Here is a 16,807-nt window from a genome sequence, read left to right on the forward strand (position 1 = left end):
TCTTGTAAAAATGGCCCTTGGTCTTTCACATCATTACATTAAGAGAAGAATTTTCTTCATGGTCCCAGATGGGAACCATTATATTAAGCACTTTTCTTATATTTTTTTCCCCATTGGTATTTCTCTTTTGGATATTCTGTTATGAAGTAGATGATGTAGGAATTCAAGAATTTATGACATTCTTGAAAACTCATATTTGCTTTAAAGAAAAATACACAGCAATATAGTGTGTCAGGATCAGAGTAATAAAAACAGCCTTATTTTATGAATCATCTTTTTTAAAAATTTGAAAACTCTAAAAATACCGAGCGAAGTCATTACCCAATCACCCTTCTTAAAAAGTGCAGAAACATCCCTCCCTCCCTCCCTCCCTCCCTTCCTCCCTTCCTCCCTCCCTCTTCCTCCTCCCTTCCTGGCCCCCTAGGCCGGACTCACTTTGCGGCAGCGCCGACGTCCCCACCCCCTTTCTCTGCGGAATCACGATGGCAGCCGGGACCTTGTACACATACCCTGAAAACTGGAGGGCCTTCAAGGCCCTCATTGCTGCACAGTACAGTGGGGCCCAGATCAGCGTGCTGTCCGCACCTCCCCACTTCCACTTTGGTCAGACCAACCGCACCCCCGAATTCCTCCGAAAATTTCCTGCAGGCAAGGTTCCAGTGGTTGAGGGTGACGATGGGCTCTGTGTGTTTGAAAGCAACGCCATTGCCCACTATGTGAGCAACGATGACCTTCGAGGCTGTACTCCGGTGGCAGCTGCCCAGGTGATCCAGTGGGTGAGCTTTGCTGACAGTGACATCGTTCCTCAGCCAGTACCTGGGTGTTCCCCACCCTTGGCATCATGCACCGCAACAAACAGGCTCCAGAGAACGCAAAAGCGGAGGTGAGGCGGGTTCTGGGGCTGCTCGACGCCCACCTGAAGACTCGGACTTTCCTGGTGGGGGAGCGTTTAACTCTGGCTGACATCACAGTTGTGTGTACCCTCTTGTGTCTCTACAAGCAGGTTCTAGAGCCGTCTTTCAGGCAGGCCTTTCCCAACACCAACCTCACCTGCATCCACCAGCTCCAGTTCCAGGTGGTGTTGGGAGAGGTGAAGCTCTGTGAGAAGATGGCACAATTTGATGCTAAAAAGTTTGCTGAAAGTCAGCCTAAGAAGGAGGCCCCAAGAAAGGAGAAGGGACAGTGAGAAGAGAAACAGAAGGCCCAGGCCGAGCGGAAGGAAGAGAAGAAGGTGGCCGCAGCCCCTGGCGCCGAGGAGGAGATGGACGAGTGTGACCAGGCTCTGGCTGCAGAGCCCAAGGCCACAGATCCCTTTGCCCACCTGCCCAAGAGTACGTTTGTGTTGGATGAGTCTAAGTGAAAGTATTCCAACGAGGACACGCTGACAGTGGCCCTGCCGTACTTCTGGGAGCACTTTGACCATGACGGCTGGTCCCTGTGGTATGCCGAGTACTGCTTCCCCCAGGAGCTCAGCCAGACCTTCATAAGCTGCAACTCATCACTGGAATGTTCCAGCGCCTGGACAAGCTGAGGAAGAACGCGTTTGCCAGTGTCATCCTTTTTGGCACCAACAATAGCAGCACCATTTCTGGAGTCTGGGTTTTCCGGGGCGAGGAACTTGCCTTCCCTCTGAGTCCAGACTGGCAGGTAGATTATGAGTCCTACACATGGCGTAAGCTGGATCCTGGCAGTGAGGAGACCCAGACCATGGTCCGAGATTACTTCTCCTGGGAGGGGGCCTTCCAGCACGTGGGCAAACCCTTCAATCAGGGCAAGATCTTCAAGTGAACATCCTCTCTGCTACCACCAAGTTGCCCGCCTCTGCAGGGAGGTGCCAGTCATTAAACAAGACTGAACATAGAACCCCCCCCCCCCAAAAAAAGTGCAGAAACATAACATTTCAAGTTTAAAAATGAAAGGTACTCTCAATTTATCTTGGCAAGTAATGAGAATTATCCTGGGCATGGTCAATGCAAGAGAAAATCCTTACTAGTGAAACACAACTGGGTAATGCAAGGATTCTGCAGGTGGCCCTAGCCCTGTCAAAGGTGCACATCATGTCTGGAGTCAGAAGAAAGAGTAAGAAAATTACGTAAATAACCAAAATTTAGGCATATGAAAATGGCCTCAGTTTCCTGACTAAGAGCTCTCTCTCCAAGATTCAGAGCAATGTGGTATTTGAGAAAAAAAAAAAATGAAGCTACCTTTGGCTGTTGTCTATTTTCTCCAGGGTCTTTGATATTTTCTTTCTTTTTCTTGCTCTTTCTCCTTCTTTAATATTCTGGAGGAGGGAATCTTAAGTTTTTCCACTTGCAACCCCTTTTGGAGAAACTTTTACATGACCTGAGGCATAGCTATATAAAATAGGTATACAAATCAAAAGTTTACTGATAATAAATCATAAAGAAATTTATTTTAAAGCAATTCTTTGGTATACATATAATTTTACCACTTATTAAAGACAAAAGCAAATTTGCATACTAATGAGATGCATGTGCTTGTTTCTATTTACATGAGGAATTAAGTCTTAGCTGAATATTTGTTACTCCAGGGCATAGAGCATCTTCAATATTTTTCAGTTGATTGATATTTTGACTTTATAATCATCAGTACTGAGAATGCCACTTCACATAAATATGTAGTACAAAATGGCAGAAGTATGTTTAGGGCCATTTCAGAAATTGTTGGAAATTCTGCCCTAATCCCAAGCCAAAATTCATTTACTGAATTCTTAGAAAACTCATTTTAAACCGTTGTCACTTGATAACTTGGCAAATTCTTCCTGAACTTTTAGTGGCCGAAGACTAACATTTTTGTTTTTAATTTCAATTGAGTATGGTTTATGAAATCAACTTAGTTTTTTAGAAGCAAAATTTGAAGGGAAGTATTTCTCAAACTGTCTCCAGGCATTTCAGATGATCTATTATAAATCTTACAATTAAATGTTTGGGAAGGTTATTTTCAATTATAAAATCACCTGTAGCCATAAACATTTGAAAAGAACCATTTTCAACCCTAATCTTTCATATGTTAAATTTTTAGTAAAACTTTCAATTTTATCAATTAACACAAATATCTTACATTTTCCCCTTGAAGTAACATGTTTAAATCATTGAGCTTTTTGAAAATATCAAACAAATAAGTCAGTTTTTAAAGCCATGTCATTATGAAAAAAATAATAAAGTTAGATTTCTGCTTTCTGCTTCACCTTTCAATTTCAATAATATTTAAGCATCATTCTTTTGAGAGCCACATCGCCTCCACATATACAAATAAGCTTGTGTAATTAGAGTCCATGTCTTTCCAAAGGTTTGAAAACAAGTGCCTGTTAAGGGCATGGCTTTTAATGAAGTTAATGGTTGTAATAGCATCATGAAGTACATCTCACTCTGGTGATATTTTTTTTTCCTACAAGTGCCTCCCAATAGAGCTCATAGAGAGCAAAAGTGATGTTGCCAGTAGCTTTAACTTTTGCTACAAATCCAACATTTTCAGCCATCATTGCTCCAGTACCATCTGTACAGACTCCAAAATATTTTTTTTTCCTCCGGAACCTTCTTTTTTTTGTGAAAATTCAACTTTAAGATATATATCTTCCCTTCTTAGGTGCCTTTCCAAAGGGTAACAAAATAATAATTCCTCATGTATGCTTCCTTTATAAACATATCTTATATAAAGTAACAACTGTGCCAGCTGTTTCATCTAACTGAATTGCAAATTTTTGGGTTCCATTAAGCCTGGTAATAACAAGCTTACTAATTTCAGAAATTCACTTGGAAACAGTATTATTTGATAAAAGAATTTTATGAATTTTGTCCCCATACCTTTTCCAATGAATTATTTCTGACATTTTAATAGTAGCAGGTAACAGGGGATCTCCTATCACGTAGCAGTTTTTAGTTCTTGCAATTAAATAAGATGTTTCATGAAATGTAAGTAAATACTTTTCATTGACAGCAACAAATTTCCCAAAAGACTTTTTCTTTATTTGAAAATTTTATAAGTCGTTCAAAATATTCTTTTGGTTTATTTCAGTATGCTGCTTTCTTTGTATTAAAATGTCATAAAACTAAAAGTGTGGCTGGCTTCATGGTCTCTGTAGCCAAAGCTTCATTACAAATTAAGCAAAGAGGTTTTATCCAAATCATAATCATTATTAGAAGTGAAACCATATTGCAAAAAAAAAAATGATTCAACATATTTTCTTTTTCTACTCAATTTAAGTGTACTACAACCTGGTAGTCAAGATTCTACTGCATTGTCATCAGCATTTTTACATCTTCTTTCTCAATTTAGCCACTTTTCTACAACCCTAAAATATTTTTGTCCTAAAATATAAATAATATTACTAATAATTTCTCAAATAAATACTAGCTGTAGCTTATGAAATTATATGTTAATTTAAAAAAATAAGGTTCACACTTACATACATATACAGCAGTGATAGTGGAGAAATATTATTAAAAGTTTTTTTTTGTTTTTACTTGCTGCAATTAAACACTTATGTTTCTGTAAATGAAAGAAAAAATGAAAATTTTTAAAAATCAAACATTCTAACACAACATAATAAAAAGATATCCTAATTTTGAAATTACATGCTGAGGAATAATGGTAGGAAAATATTAAAAGTCTGTATTTTCCTTAATTAAAATGTATGCTTCTGTAGGAGCAGAAAAATTTGTACGTACAGTAAAAATACTTCAATTCATACATACAATAGTCTCAAAACTGAGCCAAAGTATTTCTGGAAGCATTCATTGGCAATGCATGGTCTGATGGCATGTGCAATACAAAATGTGTAAATTGTGTGTTTAGAATCAAGGCTACAGTGAAAACATGGTCAAGCACATCCAGAAATACCTTGAATCCATTACACATTTGATATAAATTTAAATTTTTGTTCTTTCTCATTCAGAAGCCTTGTACTGTTGCCAAATTTTTCATGACCTCCACATTGCCTTATGTGACCCCATATAAGATCACAACCCATACTTTAACAAGTGTTGTTCCAGAGGGAATCCATGAAAAAGCTAATTTCTAAAATTAAAAATTGCAAGAGCATTGATGGGTGAAATCTGCTTTATGTAGTTCTGCTTATGGAAACAGAGAATTTTGTGATAAAAATTTAGGACCAGTTTATCAATGTTATAGATGCTCAATTGGATCCCTCTTTTATTGGCCCACTATTTTCTCTTAATCAGTATTAATCAGTTTGATATGATTCCATAAGGTTAGTGACTTTAAGTTCTGATATTAGGCCTCAGAGCTGTGAACTGCAGACTGTAAGTTCACTTGCTTAAGCATAGGCAACTAACTGGAGGAACTCTACCCTTGTTTTTTTTTTCTTCTTATGATGATCAAGTCCAGTGTGGTGGAGATGACTCAATCACATATAAAGTCTCCCAGATATTGTTGTTGCTTCTCCATCCCTTGTCATACCTCTATTGCCCAACATGAGGAGATGACCATGTACATGTAGCCAATGAGTGACCCTGGTTGTTGGTCTGCCTTTTTACTAGCCCATGGGTATGCTCATCAGTACCTGTTGAAAGGCCAAGATAAGTCTGTTAAGGTCTGCTTGTTAGCCCATTTGTCAACCAATGGGATTTTGTCTAGACTCTCCTGGAGGGTCAAGCTTAAGGTCTATCAACCTATGGGATTCTGTAATTTCAGTCTATGGTGAGAGGGAAGAATCATGTTTGAGGTTTCCCTTGGATTTTTAGGGGGAGAGGGTTGTCTAAATCACAAGGATTTGAAGGGTTGGATGTAGAAGTTTGTAAAATATTAAAAGAGTATTATGTGATTGGGATTCTTACCTACATAGTTTCAGTGGTAATATAAGACATTGTTTTCTCTTAAGCATGAGAGAAGAAAGGAGAATGGATCTTAGTATTTGAGTTAGTAAATGCCATTCATTCTCTGAGTCTCAGTTTCCTTATCTATAAAATGATGACTTTGAACTTGATGTTCCCTGAGCTTTTAATCTATAGTGTTTGGTGGGACACCAATGTGCACATTAAAGCTCCTGAGTAATAGGACAGGAATTCAGATGAAAAGAAAGTCTTTGGACTATTTATTGAACTTCTGGAGAAAGGCAGTGTGATGTCTGGGTAGAGGGGATCGTATATGGGGAGGGCTATGGGTATAGACTGGATGATATGAAAGACTGAAGAGAAACTCAAAACAGGAGAGGTTGCTGAATGATGAGGGCAGGAGGATCTGAAAGCAGTAATGAAGAATGAGGAATATACATATTCTTTTGCTGACACAATGTGGAATCTTGAAGATCATGAGAAAATGTAGAACTCATACTGGAAAGTATATCAGAGATTCTGTGGCAGTGATCTTGTGTCTTCTGGGGAGAGTTAGTTTTTTGGGGGATTGTGGGAGGAATGAAAGAGTGTGAGAGAAAGACGTCAAAGATAAAGGGAAGATTTATTTGTTAGCAGAAGAAACATTCCAGGGACACAATGAAAGATGTGGGTGGAGAATTATGGGCTGTTCGAAAGGCTAAGATTTAGGTCATTAAGTATGAGAATGTGTATCAATAGCATATAACAGGGCTTCTGGTCCCAGTAGCTAGTGTGTCTAAATCACAAGGATTTGAAGGGTTGGATGTAGAAGTTTGCAAAATATTAAAAGAGTATTATGTGATTGGGATTCCTACCTACATAGGCTCAGTGGTAATATAAGACATTGTTTTCTCTTAAGCATGAGAGAAGAAAGGAGAATGGATCTTAATATTTCAGTTAGTAAATGCCATTCATGCTCTGGGTCTCAGTTTCCTTATCTATAAAATGATGGCTTTGGACTTGATATTCCCTGAGGTCCTTTCCATCTCTGGAATCTTTGGTATCAAAGCAAGTTTTATTGAAGGAATAAGGAAAAGAAAACAATAAAAAAGCACAACATGGAGCCCAAAATAGGACACTTGGAAAACAAACAGAAACCTCCTTTCCCTCTAAGTTATAGCTATCTGCCATCCTAGATAAGCATACTCCTCCTCTCCTTAGTCTAGACAGATGGTGTTTGAGGGCTATTTGTCTGTGATTTCCACTGCTCATCTATGGGCTGCATCACTGTAGCATCCTCTACATTTCCCTGTGATTCATAAAGTGTTATCAGCATAGAGTTCTATCTCTTTGCCTGCAGTTCCTTGTTTTCTCCTACAGGAGGCCCCAGGTGTGTTTCTTGGTGGCAGAGGTGTCTTTTGATTAGTTAAGGCCAAAATCTTCTTTGATGTTGGACATAGACTTTTGCCACTGAGGAACAACATTTATCCTTTTGTGGTGAGAGAAACACTGCTCTTTGGAGTTCCACTAATAAAATTACAGACTAAGGACTTTTTCTTATTTAGGTTGTTCCCATTTTAACATTGTTCTGGCTGTCCCCTTGCCACTCAGCAGTCTGCACAGAATTTTATGTTGCTATTCAGGCGCAAGACATTCCCCCCCCAGCAACCCCAGCTCAGATATGGTGACCAATAATCTTGATGTTCTTTTTTTTTCTTTGACACCTAGGAGTGGAACCTATAATTTTTTTTCAGAAGGCTACAAGAGCCTCCAATTTCATCTCCAATTGGGTATCTTAACTATTTGAGTAGAATTCTTCTAATCATCCAAGAATTTTAACAATCTCTATTAGTGAGCAGCCCAAACTAAGATGAGTTTATTGCATGTGTATTAGGGAAAAGTCATCAACCATTAATTTCATTCATTCCTCCAAAGAAATGGGCAAAAAGGAAGGTCAAAAGAAAAAAAAATATCTGAGTGGGTAATGCAGTAGATTTTTACTGAGTAATGTATTGGGGTGGGTAGATTCTGGCCTTGGAAATGGGGGATAAGCTGTAGATTTTTCAGTGACAGCCAATGCAACTCCTCTGTAATGGGTTATAATATCTATTATGGAGGTTCCAAAAATTAAATCCCTATTGTGGGAGCAGATTGGAAGAAGAAACAGAGAATACCCAGACGTAAGGCCCAAGAGTATCAGACAAAAAACCTTAAATCTGCTGATGAAGGAGGATTACGTGTGAATGTAAATACATACATACATACATATATGTATATGTGTATGTATGTATATATGTTTACGTTATTGTCTCAAAATGGTGTCTGGAAAAAGAGGTGATTTTAGAAGAGAAAATTCCATCTAAGGAGGTATTGTAGCAATAGGCATATTTTGATTAACTGGAATATTTTGCAATAGAATGAAGAAATGATGAGTGCAAAAATTTTTGTAATCCAAGAGCATAGTTTTCTGATAATGCTTCAATAACACAAAAGATCTACGATATAATCAGTATGGGCACTTACCTTTCAATGATGTAAACTGGAACTCTTCCATGCCTCTGTAAAAAGCTTCTTGGGTTCCTGTGGCCAAACAATTCATCACTAGGCAATGAGTTTTTTGATGATGACTCTGATGGGATTACTCCATTACATGCATATGATTCATCACTGTCCCTGTAACAGTTGGCCAGTTGGCAAGGACCCAGCTAGAGGTGAATTCTATTGGGATCAGCTTTAATAACTCAGAGTCACCTCTATGCTATGATGAAGAATCTGAGTAGGACTCGATGAAGAATAACTATAGCACATATTCAGATAGTCTTTTTTTAATGAAGCATTTGATGCAGAGAATCATGAAAGAGATAATGCTAGCATTATCATTTGCATTTAGTGGCTAAGGAAAGAGACTTGGTAGCTAAGGAAGTTGGCTCAAGTGATAGAGATAATAAGTATCAGAGTCATGATTTGAAATCAGGCCCTTCAATTTAAATCTCTCCAATATACCATATTTTGTAGCAAACAGAGAACAGTGATTTGGAGATATTTGAAGCCAATGAGGGCCCCATGGTTTAGGGAGCTGGAATTTAAAAAATACAAATAAACTCAAAACTAGAAAGTAGTCTGGAAGAAATTAGATATAGGCCAATGTTTCACACAATATATATGTACACAATACGATCTAATTAAATACATGACCTAAATATATAAGTTAACATAAAAAATTAGCAGAGGAAGAAAGGAAATAACAACAATGAATATGTTTGTGAAAAGGGTTAGAGAGAATAAAAAAATAAAATGGACAATTTTGATTATATAAAACTGAAATGTGTACAAACAAAATCAATGTAATTTAATTATAAGGGAAATGTTAACTAGGAAAATCTTTATAGTAACTTACTCTGATTAAAATCTATGATATAAGGGATTGATTAAAAAATAAAAGAACACACATTATGAACCAACCTGTTACCATGTCCTATTGATTATATCTTCAAAACACCTATTTTAAAAGTTCTCTCTTCTGACACTCCTAACATCCTGATGCAGCCCCTCATCACCTCACATCTCTTCTATTGTAATAGCTTCCTGACTGATGTCTTTGACTCAAGTCTTTTCCCATTCAGTTACATCCTTCACTTAATGCCCTTTAATGCTAGTGCATTCTCTTTGAAATAACCTCCAATTTGCAATGTATATACTTAATTTTATTTTTCTATATAGGTATATAAACACACCTATACACATCTACATATATAATATATTTGCATACGCACAAAAATATAGAAATATTCTGATGGAATACTATTGTGCTATAAGAAATGGTGAGCTCAATGATCTTAGAAAAACATGGAAAGATGTGTACAAAATAATGAAGAGCAAAATGAGCAGAACAGAGAGAACATGATCTACAGTAAGACCAATATTCTTTTAACAATGACCTTGAGTGAATAAGTCATCTTAACTATTATAAATATACAAATGAACATAAAGGAAATATGAAGAAAGACACCATCTGCATCCTAGAACTGATGAACAAAACTATATATAGAATAATTTTACGCATATATATGTGTGTACGTACATTATATATATGTATGTATACACACATGTGTGGGTATGATATTTTTTCTAATGGCAGCCATTGGGGGAAGAAGGAAAAGAAATAAATTTACAGGAGAATATTATTAAATATTTAAAAGGGATAGCAAGTTGTGCACAATAGATTTGCATTTTCATGTACAATTATCTTTTTTTTATTATACCACTATAGAAATTCTTGGGTTTTTTTTATAAATTAAAAATAAAATGATTTTAAAAAGAGAAATACACATTTTTCTATATCTGTATTTGCATATTATCTCTCCAATTAGAGTGTGAATTCCTTGAGGGCAGCATCTGTTTTTGCCTTTTTTCTTCATATCCCCAGTGAATAGCACAGTACCTGTCATACAGTAAGTGCTTAATAAGTTTTTGCTGCGGGCCTGACTGCTATGTAGGCTGTACTATTTCATTTCTTTAAAATGATTTGAAACCACCCTGAAGGATAATGCAGATCAGGAAACTGAAGGCTCAGTTTCATCCTGATTGCCACAGTACAAAGAAATTAGACCACAAGCAATTCCAAGTGTTCTCCTAGATTTCAAATTGGCAAACCGTAATGCTCAAAACCTAAAAACAAACAAAAAAATAGGGAAACTGCCCTCATTTGATTCAAGACTCTATCCTCACTGAACAACCCTTTTCCTGCTATGAGTATCTTTCAGCTGCTTTGGGGAAGTAAACTTCTTTAATTAACTGTGAACTATTCCATGAATGTTTTGTTTTGTTCTTTTTTTTTTGAAAATGAGGAACCTAATCAACCTAAGTGAGGCCTGGTGTAATGCAGCATATGATGCAGAAATTAGAAGTTCCCTTAATTTGAATTTCTCTTATTATCAGTAATTCTGATAATTTTTTTTCATGTTTCTTGCTTGCTTCTTTCTTTTGAGACCTATCTGTTCATATGCTTTGACCATTTAATCTTTGGGGACTGGTTCTTGATATTTTTTGCATCATCTTCATGCACATCTCTCTCTTTCTAGTGTGTATATTATATGTGTACATATGATATGAGTGCGCTGATTCCATATACCTTCATCAAACAAACTAGCTAAAATATATTTTCCCAGGTACCTTCCTCTTTTTCTAGCAATATTGATTTTACTTCTGCAAAAATCTTTCAATTTTTACATAATTAAAATTGCCCATTTCTTCTCTTATGATGCTCTCATTTACATATGTGGCCCCAAAATTTTGCTCCATCCTTAGTATTGAAAAGTATCTTCTTCTCTCATACTATAATTTATCATAAGAACTTTTATTTCTTGGTCACGTGATCCACTTAGAAATTATTTTGGCATATATTGTTTTATGTTGTTCTAAACTTATTTTCTGGTAGACTGCTTTTTTTGTTTTTGTTTTTGTTTTCCATGCAACTAAGTAGCACCATGGATAAAGCATAGTCAGGAGTCAGGAAAACCTGAGTTCAAATTGTGCCTCAGACACTTACTACCTTTGGGATTCTGGGCAAGTCATTTAACCTTCCTGTGCTTCAGTCTCTTCATTTACAAAAAGATAGCAATAAGCACCCATATTATAGGACTGATATGGAGATCAAATGAATCAATCTATGGAAAATAGTTTGCAGATTTTAAACTAATAAGTTTTAGCCAGTATTAACTATGAGGATGAGGATGAGGATGATGATGAGTCCTTCAATAAGTGTAGTGATGAGGATTTTGAAATTATCTCTGGATTTGGTTTTAGCCTTACAAATCAAAATTATATTTTGATTATTCAGACTTTTCCTAGAACCCCTGTTCCTCAACCCTGATACAAAGTTGGCTGGATATATTGATACAGATGGGATGGCAATTAGGCTGTGATAGAAGCCAACTTTTGAGTGCGTTATTTTTCGTTCTTTTGCAGAAAAAATATAGTTGTGTAACTTATTGTTAAAGAATGTTGATTGTCATCAAACCTCTGAAGATTAATTTCAGTAAATTCTGAGGACTGAAATCATGTCCCCATGCCTTTAAACTCATACTTAATTATTTGTCAGAGACCTAGCCATAACCTACTTGATTTTCCAGCTGCCCACAACAGTTGTTCTGGGTAGCAGCTACGGGAACTTCCAATGTTTGCTTGGTATTCAATATTCAAATTCCAAAATTCAGAGCACATTGCAGAAATTTCTCGGCACATCTGCACATGTACATATGTGTCCTTCTTGGAGACCATAATGGGCTTCTGTGATGGATATACTTGGGGGGATACAATTTAAAGCAGTACTTGACGCATTTCCAAATGGTAACTCAAAGAGCAAATATGTAATTAGACAAAGTATCATGTGTACTACACGCATTGCTCCATTCAGTAGGAGTATATTTTTCACAATCAAAAAAAAAAAGGAAGGAAGGGAGAGATCTGGAATTTGCATTATGTATGTGGGGTAGCCTCTGATATTTTGTTTGCTGAAAATGCATTTGAATTTCAATCACTATTTGAAATATGGAAATTCATGTATACATATGTGTATGTATACATATTTTCAATGAGCATAAATCCATAGTCATTAATCATAACCATGATTATAAAGGCCTAGAGATTTTGCATTTCATGATTACAAATTGCAAGTATTTTATTTCTTGTATCTATCTTCATATTTATCCCATAGAACCCACACACACACACACATACACACACACATACCTATAAACATGTCAGTAGAATGTAAGTGCCTTGAGGAGAGATTTTTTTTTGTCTTTATTTCCTTGGCTTAGAGAACAATGACTGGAATGTATTAGACAACTTAATCCTTACTAAATTAAAGTGAATTAAGTTTAATTGACTACAGTATGATATTTGACCCATGTTAAATCTTATTAATATTATATGTTTATGTTTGAAATTTAAGGTTAATGTTTATCTTTATTGCTTTTTTTACTATATTATTCCAAGACATGTTATTGCATTTACCAACTACGAAGTTTGATCAAAAAACTTCTAACAAATGGTTTACTACAAATGACATTTTACTCACATATTTTCTTTTTTTAAATATGTTTTTATCTCCTAAAATTTCCAATACATAACTCCCTTCTCTGCATGCAGAGAGGTAGAAATATACAAAAGTTATGAGATATATTCCTCATAATAAACAATTAAAATGAGAAGGGTGGATAGTTCAGCAAAAGTATCTAATACACAAACCAAGTTCAACACTATATGCAATATTCAATATCCGTAGTTACTGATGTCTACATAGAGAAAAAGCAGGTGAATTTTTACATCTACTTTTTGGGGAACAAATCAGTACATAACAGGATTGAATTTTGATTGCTTTGCTATTGGTGTTCTTTCGATTTACAACATTTCAGTCATTGTGTATAATTTTCCTCTTTTGTCAATTAAAATTCTCTGTGAGGTATTTTTTCACTCTGAAGTTTGATTTAGCTGCATCTAGGAATTTTTGGTATGCTGTCTATTCATTATATTTCTCTTGAAATAGTTATTAATAGAATTTTTGAATTATTCTTTGACTTACTCATGAGTGTTGATATTAATTCTTTTATTCAATAAATAATTATTTTTATTTAATATTTTTAGTTTTCAACAGCAATTTTTATGAGTTTGAATTACAAATTTTCTCCCCATTTCTACCCTCCCCCCACTCCAAGATGGCATATATTCTGATTGCACAGTCAACCCTCCTTTCTTTCACCCCACTCCCCCCCATCCCCTTTTCCCTTACTTTCTTGTAGGGCAAGATAGATTTTTATGCCCCACTGCCTGCATATCTTATTTCCTAGTTGCATGCAAAAACTTTTTTTTAAATATCTGCTTTTAAAACTTTGAGTTCCAGATTCTCCCCTCTTCCCCCTGACCCACCCACCCTAAGAATGCAAGAAATTCAACATAGGCCACATGTGTATCATTATGTAAAACCCTTCCACCATACTCATGTTGTGAAAGACTAACTATATTTTGCTCCTTCCTTTCCTACCCCTTTATTCAATTTTCTCCCTTGTCCCTGTCCCTTTTCAAAAGTGTTTCCTTTTGATTACTTCCTCCCCCTATCTGCCTTCCCTTCCATCATCCCCTCTTTTTTATCTCCTTCCATCTTCTTTCTTGTGGGGTAAGACACCCAATTGAGTGCATATGCCATTCCCTCCTCAAGTCAAATCAGATGAGAGCAAAATTCACTCATTTCCCCTCACCTGCCCCCTCTTCCCTCCCAAAAGAACTGCTTTTATTTTCCCACTTTTTATTTCAGATAATTTAGCCCATCATATCTCTCCTTTTCTCCCCATCTCAATATATTCCTCTCTCACCCTTTAGTTTGATTCTATTTTTTTAGAAATCATGCCTTCATATTCAACTCATCCTGTGCCTTCTGTCTATATCTAGGTATATCTATATTTATCTCTATATCTATCTATATATCTCTATATCTATATTTATCTATCTATCTATCTATCTGCCTATATATATATATATGTATATGTATATGTATGAATATTCCCTTTAGCTACCCTAATACTGAGATCTCATGAATTATACACATAATCTTTCCATGTAGGAATGTAAACAAAATGGTTCAACTTTAGTAAGTCCCTTATGATTTCTCTTTCTTGTTTACATTTTCATGCTTCTCTTGATACTTGTGTTTAGAAGTCAAATTTTCAGGAGCCAAGATGGCGGTTGGAAAGCAGGGACCTGCGTGAGCTCCCAGCTGAGTCCCTCCAAAAACCTATAAAAAATGGTTCTGAACCAATTCTACAGCTGCAGAACCCACAAAACAGCAGAGGGAAGCAGGACTCCAGCCCAGGACAGCCTGGATGGTCTCTGGGTGAGGTCTATCCCAAACGGAGCTGGCAGCTGGGAGCTGGGAGCTGGGAGCTGGGATCTGGGAGCTAGGAGCAGAGCTAAGCAGAGCCCAGTGAGCGGCAAGGACCAACCAGATCAGGAGCAGCAGAATGTGCACAACCACCCTGAATCAGTGAGCTGCAACAGTCACAAGATTTCTCAACCCACAAACACCAAAGACAGCAGAGAAGGTTACTGGGAAAAGCTGTGAGAATGGAAGGAGTTCGAGGTTCTGCATCCAGCCCCGGGGGCAGTGGAGGTGGGGCAGCTATAGCTGTTGTTGCTTCCGACCCCAGGCCCACCTGGTGGGAGGAATTAAGTGGCGGATCAGAGCAGGAGTGCACAGCCTGCTGAAGATTTAAGCCCAGTCTGGGTTGGGGGTTCTTGGGGAAGGAGGAGTGCTGGAGTGACAGAGCTGGCACCTCCCTCAAAACATGGAACATAGAACTCTTCAGTCTACAAGCAATCATACCCCACAGAAAAACTCAAGGGTCAAGTTAGTTGGTTGAAAATATGGCCAGGCAGCCAAAACACACCCAGATTCAGTCTCAGACTTTGCATTCTTTCTTTGGTGACAAAGAAGACCAAAACATACAGGCAGAAGAAGTTAACAAAGTCAAAGAGCCTACAACAGAAACCTCCAAGAAAAACATAAACTGGTCCCAGGCCATGGAAGAGCTCAAAAAGGATTTGGAAAAGCAAGTTACAGAAGTAGAGGAAAAATTGGGAAGAGAAATGAGAAGGATATGAGAAAAACATGAAAAACAAGTCCATGACCTGCTAAGGGAGACCCAAAAAAATACTGAAAAATACACTGAAGAAAACAACACCTTAAAAAATAGACTAACTCAAATGGCAAAAGAGCTCCAAAAAGCCAATGAGGAGAAGAATGCCTTAAAAGGCAGAATTAGCCAAATGGAAAAGGAGGTCCAAAAGACCACTGAAGAAAATACTACATTAAAAATTAAAAATTAGATTGGAGCAAGTGAAAGCTAGTGACTTTATGAGAAATCAAGATATTATCAAACAGAACCAAAGGAATGAAAAAATGGAAGACAATGTGAAATATCTCATTGGAAAAACCAATGACCTGGAAAATAGATCCAGGAGAGATAATTTAAAAATTATTGGACTACCTGAAAGCCATGATCAAAAAAAGACCTTAGACATCATCTTTCAAGAAATAATCAAGGAGAACTGCCCTGATATTCTAGAGCCACAGGGCAAAATAGAAATTGAAAGAATCCATGGATCACCTCCTCAAATAGATCCCAAAAAGAAATCTCCTAGGAATATTGTTGCCAAATTCTAGAGCTCCCAGGTCAAGGAGAAAATACTGCAAGCAGCCAGAAAGAAACAATTTGAGTATTGTGGAAACCCAATCAGAATAATCCAAGATCTGGTAGCTTCTACATTAAGAGATCGAAGGGCTTGGAATACGATATTCCGGAGGTCAATGGAGCTACGATTAAAACCTAGAATCACCTACCCAGCAAAACTGAGTATCATGCTCCAAGGAAAAATATGGATTTTCAATAAAATAGAGGACTTTCAAGCTTTCTCAGTGAAAAGACCAGAGCTGAATAGAAATTTTGACTTTCAAACACAAGAATCAAGAGAAGCATGAAAAAGGTAATCAAGAAACAGAAATTGCAAGGGACTTACTAAAGTTGACCTGTTTTGTTTACATTCCTACATGGAAAGATGACATGTATGATTCATGAGACATCAGTATTAGGGTAGCTGAAGGGAATATGCATATATATATATAGATAGATAGATAGATATAGATATAGATATACATATATATACATACATATATATATACATATACATATATACATACATATATATATATGTGGGAATGTGTATGTATGTATATATCTATGTGTGTGTGTTTATGTATGTGTATATATATATATATATATATATATATATATATATATATATATATATATATATATACATAAAAGAGAGAGAGGGAGAGCAGACACAGGGTGAGTTGAAGATGAAGGGAAGATATCTAAAAGAAATAAAATCAAATTAAGGGATGAGAGAGCATCATACTGAGAGAGGGAGATAGGGAGAGATAGAATGGGGTGGATTAT

The 16,807-nt window shown here is 36.6% G+C and overlaps 1 pseudogene; it reads left to right on the forward strand.

Moving 5' to 3' along the window:
- The first annotated feature begins 482 nt into the window (after positions 1-482).
- LOC118834116 lies at positions 483-1,788 on the forward strand (annotated as a pseudogene).
- Positions 1,789-16,807: the final 15,019 nt, after the last annotated feature.

Source organism: Trichosurus vulpecula, chromosome 1 (genome assembly GCF_011100635.1).
Source record: "Trichosurus vulpecula isolate mTriVul1 chromosome 1, mTriVul1.pri, whole genome shotgun sequence".
NCBI classification, from domain to species: Eukaryota; Metazoa; Chordata; class Mammalia; order Diprotodontia; family Phalangeridae; genus Trichosurus; species Trichosurus vulpecula.